The 21290-nt window shown below is 39.8% G+C and overlaps 1 protein-coding gene across 2 annotated transcripts in view; it reads left to right on the top strand.

Moving 5' to 3' along the window:
* LOC117527547 (Na(+)/H(+) exchange regulatory cofactor NHE-RF1-like) overlaps positions 1 to 21290 on the top strand; it is an 84236-nt gene that overhangs the window by 1662 nt on the left and 61284 nt on the right. The window lies entirely within an intron of this gene.

The raw sequence follows: 21290 nt of genomic DNA, 5'->3' as shown, positions 1-21290 counted from the left end.
CCTACATATTTGTTTAATATGCGCTTTGAATGACATATCCTGATCAAAAATGACTCCAAGATTTCTCACAGTATTACTAGAGGTCAGGGAAATGCCATCCAGAGTAAAGATCTGGTTAGACACCATGCTTCTAAGATTTGTGGGGCCAAGTACAATAACTTCAGTTTTATCTGAGTTTAAAAGCAGGAAATTAGAGGTCATCCATGTCTTTATGTCTGTAAGACAATCCTGCAGTTTAGCTAATTGGTGTGTGTCCTCTGGCTTCATGGATAGATAAAGCTGGGTATCATCTGCGTAACAATGAAAATTTAAGCAATACCGTCTAATAATACTGCCTAAGGGAAGCATGTATAAAGTGAATAAAATTGGTCCTAGCACAGAACCTTGTGGAACTCCATAATTAACTTTAGTCTGTGAAGAAGATTCCCCATTTACATGAACAAACTGTAATCTATTAGACAAATATGATTCAAACCACCGCAGCGCAGTGCCTTTAATACCTATGGAATAGTACGTAACTCAAGAGGTAGCTCATTCCACAGTCTGGGGCCAGCTACCGCGAAAGCATGATCACCCCAGCGTTTATATCTTGACCTTGGAACATCTAAGTAAAGCTGGCCAGACGCCCTTAATGTCCTACTGTAGGTGCGCAAAGTTAAAATTTCAGACAAGTAGGGAGGTGCAAGGCCATAAATAGCTTTAAAAACAAACATTAAAATTTTAAAATCAATTCTAAAATGAACTGGAAGCCAGTGGAGTGAGTATAGGATGGGCGCAATATGCTCACGTCTAGAAGTGTTTGTCAAAAGACGAGCAGCAGCATTCTGCACCAACTGGAGATGCGCAAGAGACGACTGATTAATGCCCGCATAAAGTGCATTACAATAATCAAGTCTGGAGCTGATGAAAGCATGAATGGCCGTCTCAAGATCACGTCTACTGAGAAAGTGCTTTATTTTAGCCAAGAGGCGAAGTTGGAAAAAACTAGCTTTGACAACAGAATTTATCTGTTGATCGAACCTCAAACAGCTGTCAAATATCACTCCCAAATTCTTGACAGCTGGTTTTACATAGTTAGCCAAAGCACCAAAATTTGGTGTTACCACATTTGGTATGCCAGTGTGCTCAAACACCATGATCTCAGTTTTACCATCATTCAGGTAAAGGAAGTTTCGGGACAGCCACTGCTTTACATCACGAATACAATTAAATAATGATGACAAAGCATCACTCCCATTAGTCCTCACAGGCAGATAGATTTGCAGATCATCTGCATAACAATGAAAGGACAAATTGTGCTGGGTTATAATTGACCCCAATGGCAGAATGTACAAAGAAAATAGAATCGGCCCAAGGACAGATCCCTGCGGCACTCCACAGCACAGAGGAGCAGTTGATGAGGGAAGGTCCCCAATCATGACAGAAAAGCTCCTTTCAGCCAAATATGATCTAAACCACTCAAGTGCAGTACCATGAATGCCAATAAAATGTTCCAACCGGGAAACAAGTACTGTGTGATCCACAGTATCAAAGGCTGCTGTGAGGTCCAACAGAACCAGCACAGCAGGATTCCCTGCATCCACCGACAGAGTAATATCATTATGAACTTTTAAAAGTGCTGACTCAGTGCTGTGTCGCGATCTAAACCCAGATTGGAATTTTTCAAGGATGAGATTGTCTTCTAAAAATGATTGTAACTGTAAAAAGACAACCTTTTCTAAAACATTAGATAGAAATGGCAGATGAGAGACAGGTCTAAAATAGGATAAAACTGATGAGTCCAGGTGAGGTTTTTTAAGAAGAGGTCGAACCACAGCATGTTTAAAAGCAGCTGGAACAGACCCTGATCTAAGGCAAGCATTGATAAAAGTTAGGAGACCCGCCCCAACAGTATTAAAAGCCTCCTTCAGCACCTTAGCTGGAACAACATCAAAAGGACAACTTGTAGATTTTATGTGTTTTACAACATCAGCGAGAGATGCAAAAGAAATGGGCTCAAACTGTTCGAGCACAGCAGAATGTGCACGAGGAGCAGACAACTCAACATTACAGCTCTGATCAGCGTTCTGTCTGACTGATGAAACCTTATCAATAAAAAACTGAAGAAACTCCTCACAGGTTGTGGTTGTAGCGTCCAACAAAACAGAGGTGTGTGGATTTACAACTGAGTTTATAGTCTGAAATAACACACTGGGACGATGACAACTGCTCGAAATAATATGAGACAGATATTGTGCTTTTGCCTCCTTCACAGCCTTCTGATAGTCAGTTAGACTGTCCCTCAGAAAACCCAGAGACACCTGTAGTTTGTCCTTTTTCCATTTTCTCTCCGCCCGTCTGCAGCGTTGCCTGAGGGCACGGGTCGTGGCATTTAACCAGGAGTCGGATTTTGATTTCCTGGATTTGCAGCGCATCGGTGCAACAGAGTCCAAAATGACTGTGCATGTAGAGTGGAAAGAAGAGAGGATGTTATCTGGGAGTAATGGAGAAACCAGTCCATTCATGGCATAAAACTGAGAGTCCATGAAGGCAGCAGCAAAGTCCCCCGCTGTCGAGGAGGTGACCAAACGGCGGCGAGAGACAGGAACAAGTGGCTTACTAGCAGATGGAGGAGCAATAAATTCAAAAATAACAGGAAAGTGATCTAAAATAGCAATGTCTGATATGTCCTTAAGTGAAACTGAGAGCCCAAAAGAAATAACCAGGTCCAAGGTGTGTCCAAGATTATGTGTTGGTCCATCCACAACTTGTGTTAGACCAAAAGAGTTCAGGAGGCTTTTAAAATCATCAGCCAGCTGATTAGAAGGACAACAGATATGAATATTAAAATCACCACAGACCAAAAATTTGTCATATTTTGGGATAAAATCTGCCAGAAACTCAGAAAACTCCTGAATAAAATCCTTATTAAATTTTGGTGGACGATAAACAACAGCACAGAGCACAGGACAGTCGAACTCCATCACAAACAACTGAAGTTCAAAAGTGGAGTAGACATTAGAAGATAAAAATCGGCATTTAAAACTGTCTTTAAAAACCGTGGCCACACCACCGCCTCGACCTGATGCTCGCGGGGAGCTGAAAAACGAGCAGCCGGGGGGGAGGAGCTCAGAAAAGGCGCTATTTTCACCTGGTTTCAACCAGGTCTCCGTTAACAGGAGAAAGTCCAGATCACGACTGGAGAAAAAGTCATTCAAAATGAAAGTCTCACTTGTGAGTGACCTTGTGTTGATGAGCGCCACACGGACTGAGCGCACGTCAGTCTGCTGGGAGACACAACCGAGCGGGCGCAGGTTCTCCTGCACGCAGCCACGACTGCAGCTCCTCACAGGACGGCGACGCGGAAGTGGAGACCCGGCACCCCGGACAACCGGCCGGAGCCACCGATAGTGAAAAGTCAGGGAACGCCGCACGTCGTAGCCGTCATATGGTGTGAAGAATCCGGCTATGAATTGTCGTGGAGCATGTTTGCAGGAAACAGCCAGGCACACTCTGAGCCGAACACGGACTCCTCCTCTCTTCCCACGTCCTCTGCGGCGCAGACGCCGAGGCAACACGCCAAGCGGCCGGCGTAGAAAGTCTGGTACGGACGCTAAGACAGGCGGCGGGGGCAGCCGCGTCCCTGGCCGTCCGCCCGAGCCAGGAACAGCGAAATTCTCCAGCGAAGCCCAAACGCTGATAAGAGTTTGGCGATCATACACCAGGAGCGGTGACACATTCCATGCAACAAAGTGTAAAAACAATAAAAACGACACTAAAAGAAGCGAGTGCCGACGGCAGGCCACATACAACGGCGCCATCTTGAAACACTCAGAAAAAAGACACACTCAGATGTGTGTGTCTTCTCTTGTCTCTATAAAGCACTGCAAGATGCTTTGTCTCTGCCTCTTGCAGTAGCTAATGTGACCAAAGGGTGATGGGGTCCCAGCCATGCTTAACAGCACACTAAACAATACTGCTGATGTGCTCTCTGCTGGAAGAACTATGTAATGACACCATTTCCAACAGCCAAAGTGTTATTCTGCATTATTTCATAAACTAAAAAAGTTTCATATCAACAGAAATGACACAGATATCGATACATTCATGAAAATCTCATATTACAGTAGTGTTCAGAATAATATTAGTGCTATGTGACTAAAAAGATTAATCCAGGTTTTGAGTATATTTCTTATTGTTACATGGGAAACAAGGTACCAGTAGATTCAGACAGTCTGGAGTTACCTGTAAGTGCTGTGACAGTTAGAAAACGCCTGTGTGAAGCTAATTTATTTACAAGAATCCCCTGCAAAGTCCCTCTGGTAAATAAAAGACGTGCAGAAGAGGTTACAATTTGCCAAAGAACACATCAACTGACCTTTTTTTTGTGGACTGATGAGAGTAAAATTGTTCTTTTTGGGTCCAAGGGCCGCAGACAGTTTGTGAGACGACCCAAACTCTGAATTCAAGCCACAGTTCATAGTGAAGACAGTGAAGCATGGTGGTGCAAACATCATGATATGGGCATGTTTCTCCTACTATGGTGTTGGGCCTATATATCACATACCAGGTATCATGGAACAGTTTGGATATGTCAAAATACTTGAAGAGGTCATGTTGCCTTATGCTGAAGAGGACATGCCCTTGAAATGGGTGTTTCAACAAGACGATGACCTCAAGTACACTAGTAAATGAGCAAAATCTTGGTTCCAAACCAACAAAATTAATGCCTCGCAGATGTGAAGAAATCATGAAAAACTGTGGTTATACAACTAAATACTAGTTTAGTGATTCACAGGATTGCTATAAAAGCAGTTTGAACATAACAGTTTTGAGTTTGTAGCGTCAACAGCAGATGCTACTATTATTGTGAACACCCCCTTTTCTACTTTTTTTTACTAATAGCCCAGTTTCATAGCCTTAAGAGTGTGCATATCATGAATGCTTGGCTTGTTGGATTTGTGAGAATCTACTGAATATACTGGTACCTTGTTTCCCATGTAACAATAAGAAATATACTCAAAACCTGGATTAATCTTTTTAGTCACATAGCACTACTATTATTCTGAACACTACTGTATATAGCCAATAATTCCTGGGGTGCATAACCGGGAAATTCCAGCCTCCAACTACAGATGGCATGCACCATAAGTTTGTTAGCATGGCACAGCATCTGTTGAGGAGTTTATACATTAAAAGAAGCTATTATCTGCATAAGTTATCACACTCATTCATCTCCAACCACTTATTCAAGATCGGTTCACAGGTAAGTAAATTATTTGTCCATACTTACATAACCACAAAAACAAAATAAAATACAGATAAAACACCAAGCAAGCAGATAGGAATAAAGACAAAATTCAGCATCCCAAGTAAACTAACTTAAAATCAAGACCATTTACTAATTACTCAAAAAGACTCACATTTATAGTTTATATTAAAATGACATTGATACTCGTATTTGACCAAACACACCAGAATAGTATTTGGTTCTGTGAAACATATGCAATGATCGACTGGATAAAATGCATCACTCAGAGTCTCTGAAGTGTAGTCTGCATCCACACCCAACAACAAATGGTTCACCCCTTTAGTAGGTGCACTTTGAGTGGAATGATGCACCCCACGGCGTGTTTTATAGCAAACACGAGCAACACTGTGGAGAGCAATAAGATAACATTGAACAGAGAAGGTCCCAGTAATAGCCTGAGATCATTAACAAGCCAAATTGTCAATGGATCTAGAAAACAAGTACAGTAAAACTTGCATATAATGGATTCAGGTGGACCAGTGAATTGTGTCCATTATAACTGAAATCCATTATATGTATAAAACAGACAATATCCATTATATGTATGTAACAGATTAGTTACAGTCAGGAGGCACCGAACAATGTATGGGGAATCCCCAGCACCAGTTAGGTTTACATATTTCTTTGATTAAATGCCTGACCTTGAATCGGGACCTGCCTCATTTAATGACGGGGTCAAAACTTCAGCTTAAAAAATACATGCCTGCCTTAAGTTTACATTTGGTCGAGTCACTCTTTTTTCTTTAAGTTCACTATTGAGTAATACCTTAAAGTCTTAACCCTGCCTGATTCATGTTTCTCCAACTTTGTCACTCCGTGGCCATGCAGTGACATCAACGTGCACATAACCCTTTTAAAGTTCTCCATCACGTCTTAATGCAATTTGCCACAAGAATAGTACCTTTTTCTGGGTTAATTTGTCCCTCAACAAGCTCCACTTCTTTATACAATCATCAACCTTCAAACCAATGGTAGATGCATTTTTCCTCCATGAATTACGGATCATTTCAGCGTCTTTTTCCGACTTTGTGTTGTGAAGTTGGTCATATTTGCAGACTTTTCTGCCAAATGTATTTGATTCATGATCGAAATGTAATCAGCGTGCACACTACAAAATTTTAAAAATATGATGGGAGAGGAAGGAGTGAAAACTTAAAAGTGACAAATCACAGCCTTTCACGGTGTCCATCATTTAGCATGTGTGTGGGTTCGCAGAGGGCTCTGCTCTAAAGAGGTTTGTTCACCATACCCAGGGAAATTTGGGAAACTTAACACAATATTACAGTGCAGACAACAAGCAGCATTTTGTGAATAATCACCTGCCTTGAATTATGATCTGCCTCATTTAGGTCCCGTGTCTGAGCACAGTTTGAAAATATAAACGGCCGGTCTTTTACAGAAAAACGGTACCCACTTTCCTCAAATGCCAGTACTGAACTTCATTTCATGCCTCTGCTACTGGGTATGTCCAGACTGCTCTGTCCGGTACATGTGAGGGTTTTTTTTTAATGGAAATGCATTGCAATCGGACAGGACGTTTTGTCCGATGTAAGCGAAAATACAGTAATTTATATACGGTGTTTCTTACATGGAAAACCATACAAAAGCTTTGGGACTTTTGCTTTTGTCCGTAGAGTGTGAATATCCGGTTTATACAATGACAGTTTAGGCAAGTTTTACTGTATTACAGTTAGCACTAACGGCCATCCTAACGGGCTTTGACAAATTGTGTGGGGAGACATGCAGTAGAGTTTAAAAATAATCGGCCTTCAGGTCCACTCGCTTTCATTTATGCATCATAAAGCATTAGAGGGAGATATTTTTTATGAAACAAGTATTTGTGTTCATTGAAGTCAAGAAAGACTTACTTTATTTCATATTTTACAAAAACTTTTTTTTCAGGAAATAGTAGTCAAGTTCATCTTAAAATGACAGAACATACATTGTTTACTTTACGTTACTATTAAAATTGCACTTCCAATAAAGTGAGTATTGGCAAAACAGGTTGTCATTTTCATGTTGCCAGTAATCAGTAAAGTAGCTAAGTAACTTTTTTCAAGGAATAATCAGTCGTCAGTAATTGGATTACTTTTTCAAAGTAACTGTGGCAACACTGTTATATGCTGACCAGAAGGAATTTGCCTCAATTATAGTATAATGCTTTTTTTTTTTTTTTTTTTGAGATGCCTGTGAATGAATGTTAAAATATTTCCCAAAGCAGTTTTCAGGTTATATATTTATATGCTGTACCAGTTGTGTTTCATGATAAAGTACTTTACCACAATGTGTGTGCCTTTAGTAATAATGGAATTACAAATGTCCTGCAGAAAGCCTTACTAAGGGAGTATTATCTGTCAGTGAATAGGTGCTCTGTGTCAATAGCAGGGCTAACATGGGCAGCTGCACCCACATGCTTCACATGCGGAGCTGCCAGGTCGTGGGCAGGGTCAGTTGGCTGGACATTTGCTGTGGGTGCAGAGGACAAACAATCTGGTTCAGCTTTGAGATCGTATAAACAGGGGTGAAATCAGATTGACACCCCCCATCTGTGACCCTCTCTTCAGTTTTCCTCCTTTTTGACACAAAACCAAACGTGGTTTGGATTTCCAATGTGTTTTTCCTGCAGCAGTCTTGCAGTAATTGACTTTAAAACGTGTCTGTTCTGCAATCAGAGCGTGCTGTTCCAGTGATGTCATTGTTTGTCTTTAAAGTAAAGTGGATGTGCACGTATGGATGTGCATGTTTGGATGTTACTCTCTAATGAAAGGCCATTATTGTCTTGTACGCAAAAGGTTAATAACAAAGAGCTTACAGTGACTAACCACAACAACAGCAGGCAACAGTTTTAAAACCTTGTTGTTTTAAAAGCTTCTCCCCAAAAATCATCCCATATTATATATATATATATGAATTTTTTTTTTAGACTTTTGATGTTTATTAAACATTCCAGATTGGCCACTTGTTAATGTACATACAACCCCTGGCAAAAATTATGGAATCACCGGCCTCAGAGGATGTTCATTCAGTTGTTTAATTTTGTAGAAAAAAAGCAGATCACAGACATGACACAAAACTAAAGTCATTTCAAATGGCAACTTTCTGGCTTTAAGAAACACTATAAGAAATCAAGAAAAAAAGATTGTGGCAGTCAGTAACGGTTACTTTTTTAGACCAAGCAGAGGAAAAAAATATGGACTCACTCAATTCTGAGGAATAAATTATGGAATCACCCTGTAAATTTTCATCCCCAAAACTAACACCTGCATCATATCAGATCTGCTCGTTAGTCTGCATCTAAAAAGGAGTGATCACACCTTGGAGAGCTGTTGCACCAAGTGGACTGACATGAATCATGGCTCCAACACGAGAGATGTCAATTGAAACAAAGGAGAGGATTATCAAACTCTTAAAAGAGAGTAAATCATCACACAATGTTGCAAAAGATGTTGGTTGTTCAGTCAGCTGTGTATAAACTCTGGACCAAATACAAACAACATGGGAAGGTTGTTAAAGGCAAACATACTGGTAGACCAAGGAAGACATCAAAGCGTCAAGACAGAAAACTTAAAGCAATATGTCTCAAAAATCGAAAAATGCACAACAAAACAAATGAGGAACGAATGGGAGGAAACTGGAGTCAACGTCTGTCACCGAACTGTAAGAAACCGCCTAAAGGAAATGGGATTTACATACAGAAAAGCTAAACGAAAGCCATCATTAACACCTAAACAGAAAAAAACAAGGTTACAATGGGCTAAGGAAAAGCAATCATGGACTGTGGATGACTGGATGAAAGTCATATTCAGTGATGAATCTCAAATCTGCATTGGGCAAGGTGATGATGCTGGAACTTTTGTTTGGTGGCGTTCCAGTGGGATTTATAAAGATGACTGCCTGAAGAGAACATGTAAATTTCCACAGTCATTGATGATATGGGGCTGCATGTCAGGTAAAGGCACTGGGGAGATGGCTGTCACTACATCATCAATAAATGCACAAGTTTATGTTGATATTTTGGACAATTGAAAGGATGTTTGGGGATGATGAAATCATTTTTTAAGATGATAATGCATCTTGCCATAGAGCATAAACTGTGAAAATATTCCTTGCAAAAAGACACATAGGGTCAATATCAACGAGCAGATGTGATTTGATGCAGGTGTTAGTTTTGGGGATGAAAATTTACAGGGTGATTCCATAATTTTTTCCTTAGAATTGAGTGATTCCATATTTTTTTTTCCTCTGCTTGGTCTACAAAAGTAACAGTTACTGACTGCCACAATCTTTTTCTTGATTTCTTATAGTGTTTCTTAAAGCCAGAAAGTTGCCATTTGAAATGACTTTAGTTTTGTGTCATGTCTGTGATCTGCTTTTTTTCTACAAAATTAAACAACTGAATGAACATCCTCCGAGGCCGGTGATTCCATAATTTTTGCCAGGGGTTGTAGATGCGGCTCATAATTAAGGAACCGAGGATCACGGTTCATTCAGAAGTGCTTGATGTGAAGAGGGTTTCTCCAGTCCGGAACATTTGCGCCTCTCAAAGCATCCTAGATGGAGACAACTGCAGCTGTTTGCACTGTTGTCACACTGAATATTTGGTGGATTAGTATAAGGGCTCAGATTGTTGATGGCTAAACACTATCTTGTATTTAATATGCCAACAGAGCACTTAATGAATGCACGAACTACTGAATACAGAGTGTAAATACAGGCCATTCCTGGACGTAAAAGTTCGATTGAGCTGCACTAAGGATGCCTCTGGCCGTTTGTGCTTTCCAAACTTGCCAACTTGTTTGAACCACACATACTCCAAGTTCACAATCAAAGACAGCTGCTCCACATATATCCAGTACCGAAAGCTGTAGTTCTGGGAGGTTATGAGCGTGTGTGTCCAGTTTAATAATTTGTGTACACAGTACTGTCTGACTGGTCTCTGTGGACAAGGTGTCAAAATCCAACCCCTTTTCTACGTCAGGACACCTGGCTAACATAGCAAGTAGGGGATTGTCTGTTGGGGTGAAATATGTTGGGGAACTTGTGTGGCAGTTATGGTAGCGATGATGGCCCAACAGGAACCCTGAACAGAGATGGCTGACAGGGTTCTGCAGAACCACTAAGTCCTCAATGATGGATCAGATAGTGGACGTGATGGTTTGTAACCCAACAGCTGTGAAGGCTGCAGCAGCTTCTGGGATTTCCCAGCCATCAGACCAGGCTACGGATCTGTCAAAGACCCTGTGTTTGTCAGTGTTCAACAACATTCTCACATTAAACAAACTCATGCACAGGCATCTCCAGATTGACCCTGGGTGTCCACCATCCTCTCCAGGAATCAACTAAGAAACAATCTTCCTCACCGCAGAGGGGTTTCCACGGGTCTGTGGACATGTTTTATGTGTTAAATACCATGTAATGTGTTGTTTATCAACTTGTGCCCATTATGTTGGCTAATTTCAATTTATTTTATTTTCATTTATATAGCGCCAAATTACAAAAAAGTTGCCTCAAGGCGCTTCACACAGTTAAGGTCTAACCTTACCAACCCCCAGAGCAAGTACACGGGTGACAGTGGTAAAGAAAAACTCCCTCTGAGGAAGAAAACTCAAGCAGACCAGACTCAAAGGGGTGACCCTCTGCTTGGGCCATGCTACAGACAGAAATTACAAAACAATTTACAAAACAATCTGGCAGATGTTGCTAAGAACAATGACTGGTTGCACCATGCTACAAACTGAGCAGTAAATTAAAACACTAATGTAACTTCTGCACCATCTGTCCTTTTCCATGAGGTCTCTTTGGTGGGCAGCATATTAGCACTCGATGTTACAAATTCCTGGAGACGTCCAATTTATTTTCTGACTTGTTGTGTGGAAACTGGAACATGTTAATCTCATGCATGATGTCATTCCCAGTTGTGACTTACAACTTCTCAGGTAAATGGTACGTGGCATAAGTGTCAGACTTGTTGAGATGTCGAAATTCATGTCTCTTGCAGTTCACTCTGCGAGGTGTAATCTAATAGCTTCCACTTTTGTGGACACTTGTTAATCGTTTTGCACCTACAGGGAACTAGATTTCATGGTCAAAGTGCTTTACAGTGATGCCTCACATTCACCGGTTCACACACACCGATATCAGAGTGCTGCCATGCTAGGCGCTCAACTTCACACCGGGAGCATCTTGGGGATTGAGTACCTTGCCTAAGGGCTCTTTGTGAATTTTCAATCTGATAGGGATTTGAACCAGGAATCCTCTGGTCACAAGTTCCCTGTTTTAACTAAATGGGAATCTAAATCCCCAAAGGGAAGTGAAACTGACAACTGAGCATATATAAATACATTGAAAAAACAAAGTACTTAAACCAAAATAATTAAGTTAATAAATTTGATTAACACGTGTCAATCTAATTTATTACCTTAATTTCAAATAACTTAATTCATTTATGTGTTACCAGTTGAAACAATTCAATTAAGTTGGTTCTTTTTTCAGTCTAATGAACAATCTTTCCTGTATCTGTCCCTATGTAAACCCAGCTGTACGTAGGAAAGAACAGTAATTATTTCGCCCAGAAAGTCAGATTTCATTGCTGAATTCTGCTGAACACAATTTGACATTTGTTAACAATATTTTCAGACAACTGCTATGCCGATGACATCTCACTTTACCTCACCTCTAAGCCTACCATCACTCTTCCTCCTTCCTCCCTTATCAATTGTTTGCAAGATATTAAAGCCTGATTCTCCCATAACTTTCTTAAATTAAATGGTAATAAAGCTGAATTCCTTCTCACTGGAATCAAATCTACTTTTTCGAAAGTTGATAGTTTTTCATTATTCACTGATAATTCTGCTGTTTTTCCCTCCTCTCAGGTTAAGAGTCTTGGTGTCATCCACGATAGCACCCTCTCCTTCACAGCTCACATAAACAGCATCACCCAGTCTTCTTATTTTCACCTCCATAATATTAATCACTTCCGTTCATCGCTGTCCGTCAGCAGTACTTCCATATTGTTAATGTTCCTGTTGCATCCCGTCTTGATTCCTGGAGTGTCCTTTTCTATGGTTTACAGCAAAAATCCCTCCATAAAATGTCAAAAAGACAAAAACAATTTGGATTTTAAAAAGTCTCAAAACAATTAATCAATTATCAAAATAGTTGTCAATGAATTAATGGTGGATTAATCAATAATTAATTAATTGATCATTACAGATCTATTTGCGATTGTATTAAGTTAACTCTGAGGAAGCAGGTTGGACTTTAGTGTCTCCATGTTACAGTCAGAAGCACCTCAGGGTGTTTTTTTTTCTTAACTCCACTGTTTCTGGACTTTTCTCCCTGCATCCAGACAGGATGTAGGGACACTCACAAAACAGCACAAACACACGCCTGCCTGGAGAGACAGACAAAGTGTTGGTTTTGCAGTCACACTGACGTCTGCCCTCTTCGGACCAACACAAAAGAGGGCCTGAGGAGAAACACCTTCTCCGGAAACTGTGGAGCCTCGCAGGAGGTCACCATGGATACACACAGGTTGTGTGTGTGCAGCCTACGTGGAGTGTGTGTTGGTGTGAGGGTGAAAGCAAGCGTAGTGCGATGCGTAGGGGTGGTGTGAAAAATGAAAGCGGTGGTGATGCAGCTCGATGGTTGAAATAAAAGCTGCTGTGATCTTCTAGGAACAAAACATTTTCAATAGTTCCAAAGGTCACTTTGTGTTTACCAGGCAGTAAAATTTTCACTCAGCTATTGTTGAGTGAGTGCAGTTAAATCAGAGCAGATACTTTGCCTCAGGTTTGCCTTTTATGACATGTCCAGGTTCCAGGTCTCCATGCCTGCATCATTTTCATGTCGTTATGGTCATGATGATGAACATGTTGGGTAGATGGGCAGGTGAGGAAAGGTTTACTGACCTTGACGTGGCGGTCGATGTTTGTGACCTTTGTGGAATCAGCGGCTACTCTGGTTGCAGAAATTCATAGGCTGAATGGTGGACCATGGTGTTTGGGTTTGTGATGGTCATAGATCCAGGCTTTTAGTGACTTCCTGGACTTGGCCATCAGCCGTATCTCTATGTGGTGAAAATGAATTTGTAAAGGCATTCACTTATCTCGGCTATGACCTTCATGTCTGTGGGTCCTCAGTCTTTGAGATAGAGAAATGCCTTGGAAATGTTTATGGAGTCACAAGGTTGCTGGACAGAAGTCTAAGTCTTTAGGGTCCTGGTGCTTTGGGTAGTTTCTCACTGGACTGCAACAGCTTGAGAAGGGCATCTGCGAGGAAATTTGTGCAGTTCAGCACAAGGTTCGCAGCCGATCACCATTTCCTCACCTCAGTTGGTGCCCAAGCTGCGTCCATGCGTTGTTTGACTTTTGAACAAACCAAAAAATTTGCCGTGATTATCTCCCTTGCCAAATTGTCAGGCTAGCACCTCGAACCTCTCACCATGTTGTCTCTGCGACTCAAAATGTGCACAACTTGTGAGACAACTCGTGAGGGGTTGACACACACGTTTCCTTTTATATGACTGGAGAGGAACAGCGCTTCTGGAAGCAATTGAACACTCAAGCAGCCTCCAGCCACCCCTCTCTGCATCCGGCCGGCACCCAATCAGCGTGCACAAGCGCCAGGCTGGACGCATGAGCTCCAACTGGATTGATTGTATTTATTTATTTATTTTTCCGAGGATAGAAGTGGATTTAAGTTCAGTACTCCTGGTCGGCACACCCCCACTGTGCACACACAGGCTGGAGACATCCTGTCCGGCCATAGAAGACCTGCACAAACCAGATTTATTGGGTTTTTATTTATTTATTTTTCTGAGGACAGAAGTGGATTTAAGTTCAGTGCTCCTGGTTGGCGCACACTAACTGTGCACGCACAGGCTGGAGACATCTCCTGGACATCATTCTGCAAGTCCGTCAGTGGCTTTCCGCGTGTTCCCTGTGTTTTTACTTATTATTTATTATTATTTTATTATGAATTTTTCTTTTGTCAGTGAGTTTTCTGCCTAACGTCGGGGGAATTTTCACAGCCTCTTTCATTTAATAACACTGTAACAGTCCACATCTGTTCTGAGCACTGTGAGCACAAACATGTCATCATTTCAGCCACACCAGTGGCACATTTGTGCGCCTGCCGTGTGATAGTCACACTCAAATCCTTGCACCTGCAAAGGCCGCTCCAGTGCAACTTGACTTTCGCATGTGTACTGTGCGCCAAATCAGTGGCTCTCACATGGTATGTGTGTGGACTGCTCGAGCATTGTGGCTGTAATTTTCGGCAACACTCTGGATGGCATTCAGTGGACAGTCGGCCGTCATGCGCGTACGTATCGGGAGGACCAATTCAGTGAGATTGCACATGAGAAAGTTATTGCCTTTTCCCCTGTTTTTGCGTGATTTTGTGTCTCCACCTCCTCTCCACCAGTCGTGCGTCAGTGAGACAGTAGCTTTACTGTGTGGTTGTGAGACTTGAACTCTACCCGATGTCCTAAGGACACAAATGAAGAGTTCAGATGGAAAACCCAGTATTTGTTTTTTAAATGGAGAAAAATGCAGTTGAAAATGGAGATTTAAAGGAAACCATATTTGGAAATGCACAGACTTTCATCAATAAAATGAAAACAGTTTGTTCAAATTCTTTAATATTTTGGACACTGATGGTCCCCTTGACAGACAAGTACATGTTGGCCTCAACTAAAAAATGATGGTTTTAGAGATACTGGGTTTTGCATCTGAACTCATCAAATGTCTTTGCTACTTGGCCTGTTTGGGTGATCCTTGGGTTCATCTGGAATGACTTTGTGTCAAAGAAATGTTAACACATGTGAGAGACTCACATGTCTGCCTGGTTGCCATTCAGGAACATAGACCGTTTTGTGATGTGGTGGATGCGCATGTTCACAGACTTGACTTGAATCTGGTTGATTTTGAAAGAAGATGGAGGCAGGGTGAAATTCTGCCTTTTGTAAGTGTTTCAGTTCAGCAGATCGCAGTAACCTGGTCCCAGCCCGCCTCAGGGAGCAGGACGAGGGTTAATGTCGTCCTGTGCAGGTTGATCGTGAGGATACAAAGTCAACAAAATCAAGGACTCCTTTATAAACAAATGAGCATCATTTGGAGGCTAAATGGAGCTTGAAGAAGGACTCACTCTGCTGTGATTTATTGAGATTTCAGTGGGAGTGTGAGGGTGTGAAGCTTCAGAGTGACTGCCGAATGTTTTTACAGAAACATTTCAGGAGAGGAGGGCCTGTTCTTCTTTGAGATTTTCTATATAAACCTTTTCTGTAGGTATTTCTGCACATATCTGCAAATATGTCACTCAGTGTGATTCACCAGCAGCCTGCAAACTGGCCTAAAATTAGATGGAACTAACACACAGACTGCAGGGATTTTTTTTTTTTCCCTTTGGATCTGCACAGAGTTATTTTCACTAAATATGATGACATGTTACTCCGTGTCTGTGTAGGAGGATTCATGCAACCCTCCACTTGCTGTTTTGGCATCCTGTGTGTGTGTGTGTGTGTGTGTGTGTGTGTGTGTGTGTGTGTGTGTGTGTGTGTGTGTGTGTGTGTGTGTGTGTGTGTGTGTGTGTGTGTGCGCGCGCGCACGCACAATGAAGTAAAGTTTAATTAAGCAAAATGCAGTTTGGTTACTTATCTCAAAGGTAAGGCACAAGTAACTTTCATTTTAAGCAGAATTACTCAGTTTGCTGAGTTTGGCTGCAAAAATTGATTTAGAAAATCTGAAACTGAAGAAATTGCGTTGAATAATTTGAAGAAGGAATGACCCCACCTTCACCAGCTATTTGAGTTTTTGGCTTGCTGCTGCTCTCTTGGTCAGTTCACAGACCTCAGGATGATTGTACTGGTTTCCTGTCATTGTTGTTGCCGGAAGAATCCTCCCCACCGACCAACTCTTTGCCTCGATCCTCTTTTCCGCTCCGGACTAGAAAGCATTCCAACAGCTCAGAGTTTGTCACTCACCTTCAATTGAATTACTCCAACTAAACCCTGCCAGATAACCTGGGATAACACCGTAGACTGGATATACAGCGGATAAATTCTCCGTGACGTCACTCACAGGTTTTCTGAAGATCGCATTTGAAGCTCAAATCAGGTGACACTAGATGTCGCCACCTTGGTAGCGCATGACTCCGCTTAAATCCCGGCCAACAAATAAATGGATAAAGGTGCGGATGAATGAAGCCCCAAAAAAGCGCCTGGCTGTCTTGTAGTTACCACACTACCTATGACTAACAGGCTATGTCACTTGTTTTGGATGCTTGATTAACATATTTTGCAGATTAGGCAGTGGTTTTCATAATCGGTGGTTTGAGTGTGGCTGTTAAAACTAAGACAAACATACTACCCCAAGAATTGTGGCACTGGCAATGTAGCTAGCATCACCAAGTTATCTATATCTGCTAATGGGGTGCCGTTGTACTATGATTAGCCACAATCTACACAACTGCAAAAAAGGGATGAAACAGCTTAATCCGTCTTGCTTCCTAACAGGCTGGTTTATATAGTGCAGATCTGGCAACTGGTTGGCTTACAAAGTGTAGACTTGGCAACCCGCCTGAAAACAACAGAAAGGACATACACCCTCAGATAGACATGATCAAGAACTGCAACAAATGCTCAAATTTTTACACCAATGGAGCATGATCAAATAATTTCAAGCCGTAGTCACTAAGAATACCCCATTTAAAGAAGTTCAAACATGATTAAAGCCGTTAAGACTATGCATACCCCAAAGTTACTACATAATATCAACAATTTCAAGAATCGGGATGACATTTTTGAACAGTTCAAAAATTGGATCCCAATTTCAAATCTGGTGCAGATGATGGCTGTAACTACTACTTATATCAAGTTTGTTCAAGATTGACAAAGATGGATCAAGAAGTTACTGTGATGCTTCAAAATGAGCCCCAATTTGCTATTTGGGATTAAACAGGAAGGAACAGTGCTCTCTGGAATAGCCCCATAATTAGAATGAATGATGCGAACATGTGAATACTAAAATTTAAGTAAATGGAAATGCTGGAGGATAGACTTCTTAGCTGGTTCATTATTACAATTAACCACGCAGCAAGCCATATTGTCTCAAATATTAGTAATAAACTGCTCAAAAAGGAGAAAGACATTTGAGCAGCCTCTGCTACTGGCTGGACCCAACACACTAGCACTCAAAGTGGCAATGCCTCTAACTATCCAAGACATTATTTATATATATATATATATATATATATATATATATATATATATATATATATATATATATATATATATATATATATTATCCATGCTATTATGTCTTAAAATAGCTTAAACTGATGAGTTATATATATAAAAAATTATCCATGCTATTATGTCTTAAAGTAGGTTAAACTGATGAGTTATGCAAAAAAATATCCGTGACAATATGGGTAAAAATAGCTTAAACTGATGAGTTTATATATATATATATATATATATATATATATATATATATATATACATTATCCATGCTATTATGTCTAAAATAGCTTAAACTGATGAGTTATATATAAAAAAAATTATCCATGCTATTATGTCTTAAAATAGCTTAGACTGTTGAGTTATATATAAAAAAAATTATCCATGCTATTATGTCTAAAAATAGCTTAAACTAATGAGTTATATATAAAAAAAATTATCCATGCTATTATGTCTTAAAATAGCTTAAACTGATGAGTTATATATAAAAAAAATTATCCATGCTATTATGTCTAAAAATAGCTTAAACTAATGAGTTATATATAAAAAAAAATATCCATGCTATTATGTCTTAAAGTAGATTAAACTGATGAGCTATGCAAAAAATATCCATGACAATATGGGTAAAAATAGCTTAAATTGATGAGTTATATATAGAAAAAAAAATATCCATGCTATTATGTCTTAAAGTAGCTTAAACTGATGATTTATATATAAAAAATTATCCATGCTATTATGTCTAAAATAGCTTAAACTGATGAGTTATATCTAAAAACATTATCCATGCTATTATGTCTTAAAATAGCTTAAACTGATGAGTTATATATATAAAAAATAATCCATGCTATTATGTCTAAAAATATCTTAAACTGATGAGTTATATATAAAAAATTATCCATGCTATTATGTCTTAAAGTAGCTTAAACTGATGAGTTATGCAAAAAATCTCCATGACAATATGGCTAAAAATAGCTTAAACTGATGAATTATATCAAAAAACAATTATCCATGCTATTATGTCTTAAAGTGGGTTAAACCAATGAGTTATGCAAAAAAATATCCATGACAGTATGGGTAAAAATAGCTTAAATTGATGAGTTATATATAGAATAAAAATTATCCATGCTATTGTGTCTTAAAGTGGGTTAAGCTGATGAGTTATGCAAAAAATATCCATTACAATATGGCTAAAAATAGCTTAAACTGATGAGATATAAATAAATTATTCATGCTATTATGGCTTAAAATAGCTTAAACTGATGAGTTATATAAAAATTCATCCCATACAGTTGTCATGAACAGGCAAACTAGCTATAGAGACCAAAAAAAAATTTTTTTGTACCAGGCTGTAAACATGTTTATTTCTGCTATAAAAGTTGGAAAATTTATCATTGGGTTCTATGGGACTTGGAGCCAAGTGGTCATAAAAGGAACTGCAGGCTTTGGCACTTTAGCGTTGGCTTCATTTTTCAGCACCGGCAGTTGCTACTGGAGTAACACAATAAAAGCAACAGATACATGTTAAAGAGTCGGAAATTTCAGGAACAGATGCTGAATTATGATTCAAAGTCAACAATCTTCTCTCAGCCAGCTGATAGCTGTGGCTGTTTGTTTAGTTCTCACTGAATCCAGTGTCACAAAGCAGGTATTGTTGAGGTTGTCTTTGACTAATGGAGCTCTTGTCATCGGATCGGACGTTCTCCATGATTCATTTCTTTCGAGCCTGACTGCACACACAAACACACACGCACACACACACACACACACACACACACGTACTTGTTCATAGGTTTGGATACGTGCTGCATGTATATTTATTTTCCATGAAAGTTTTCACGTCTGCACATGTGAGCTTGCACGTCCACAAGAAAGATTTGTGGATCCTCGTAGGCTTTGCTGATTGTTGTGTTGTGTGTTCATGGGAAATTGCCCACAAAGCAAAGGAGGGTGAGAGGCTCGCTCTTTCCGCACAAAGATTTGTCGATTTAAAAGTACAAGATAACATTTCAGGTTAAGTTACAGCAGATTATGCTTGCAGTGTTTTGCAGTCAGGATCATAAGTAATTGAACGGTGACACAATTTTTGTAATTTTGTAACTTTCAAATGTATAAAAAAAATAAATGACTGTAATTCTTAAATGGTTGATGCAATATTTTTGTTAAGTCTAGATTACAAGCACATGTTGAGGCGAAATGACAAAAAACTGCATGAACCTGGATTATAGCTGTAACAAATGAACTCATGTCACATGAAAACAGTGCAGCAGATTAGAGAATATTTACAGGGGAATCTTTCAAATGGTGATACAAGCACCAAATTCAACACAAATAGTCCTGAGAAATTTCTCTTTTGAAAAAGCAGACTATCCACTCGATTTTTCAATAGGCAGCCAGGTAGGGGTCAATGAAGAATTACACAGGGATCAAAATTAAAAGATGCTCCAATCATATTGAAAACTATACCACATTATTCATCCAACCATAAAGATTCCAAAAAGGTATAGCTTGGACTATCTTTGAGTGAATGTTATGAAGTTATGGGGCAAAAACAGCAAAAACGGTGACAAAGCTCAGTTTCAGTTTGTACGGGAGGCCAAAGTTAAAGTTGCTCCAATTTTGGTAAATAGTAATGCAAATTATTGGTTGAGCTAATAGGATTAATAAATTAAATAGATTTGACCATGTTGAATGTTTACTGTCCAAAGTAAAGGTCAAACAATGTCAACGTCCATTGGATTATATGGCGTATACCATATGTTACCCTGTAACATGATAACTAAGTATGACACATGGTGCAAACTATTCCTTTTTAAAACCCTATTTACTCAACCAATAATTTGCATCACTTTGTACCAAAATTGGAGCAACTTTAACTTTGGCCCCCTGTACAAACTGAGATTGACCGTTGGTACCATTTATGCTGTTTTTACCCCGTAACTTCATAACATTCAATCAAAGATAGTCCAAACTATACCTTTTTGGTATCTGTATGATCAGATGAATAATGTGGTATACTTTTCAATATGATTGGAGCATTTGTAAATCTTGACCCCTGTGTAATTCTTCACTGACCCCTACTTGGCCGCCTATTGAACAGTCAAATGGATAGTCTGCTTTCTCAAAAGAGTAATGTTTGTCTGCCAAATTTGGTGTTTGTATCACCATTTGAAAGATTGTTTCAGTTATCTGCTGCACTAAGTTGTTAAAATCAGATTAAGCACCCATAGTTTCTGATAATGCTACTAATCTTTTACTCTTAGATTAAATCAGTATTGTACAAATAAATAGATCTTAATGCTGCAGTGATTGTGCTTCGCTGTTTCTGTTTGGTTAGTAACATTCAGCCGACTGACATCAACTCTAGCTGCACGAGCTTCTCTTGGCGTTCGTCGGATCAGCTGTTTTTGTGTGTATTACGGGTGGGAATCGCAGAGTAACTAGTGATACGATGTTATCACAAAGTGTCGGGAAACTATCTGCCGGTTGGTGGCCCTTCAACTGGCAGATAGCTCCTTTTTGGGTGTTGGTGGTGGGGTTGGCACTTCAGCCAACGTAAGACATCTTACTGAACCGATTTTCTTGAATCCTGGTGGAAAGATGAGGAATAATCCTGGAAAAAACAGTACATTTTGGGGCGGATCCAGGAAGGTTGATTGAGTTTATTTAATATTACCAGATAAGTCGTCTTTGACAGTTTTATCTCATTCTCACATAATAATGTTGGAATGTCAATAAGAGAGCGAGAGAGAAAGAGAGAGA

Source organism: Thalassophryne amazonica, chromosome 16 (genome assembly GCF_902500255.1).
Source record: "Thalassophryne amazonica chromosome 16, fThaAma1.1, whole genome shotgun sequence".
Classification (NCBI taxonomy): Eukaryota; Metazoa; Chordata; class Actinopteri; order Batrachoidiformes; family Batrachoididae; genus Thalassophryne; species Thalassophryne amazonica.
Note: the sequence above shows the minus strand (reverse complement) of the source record. Positions and strands in the feature narration are given on the sequence as shown.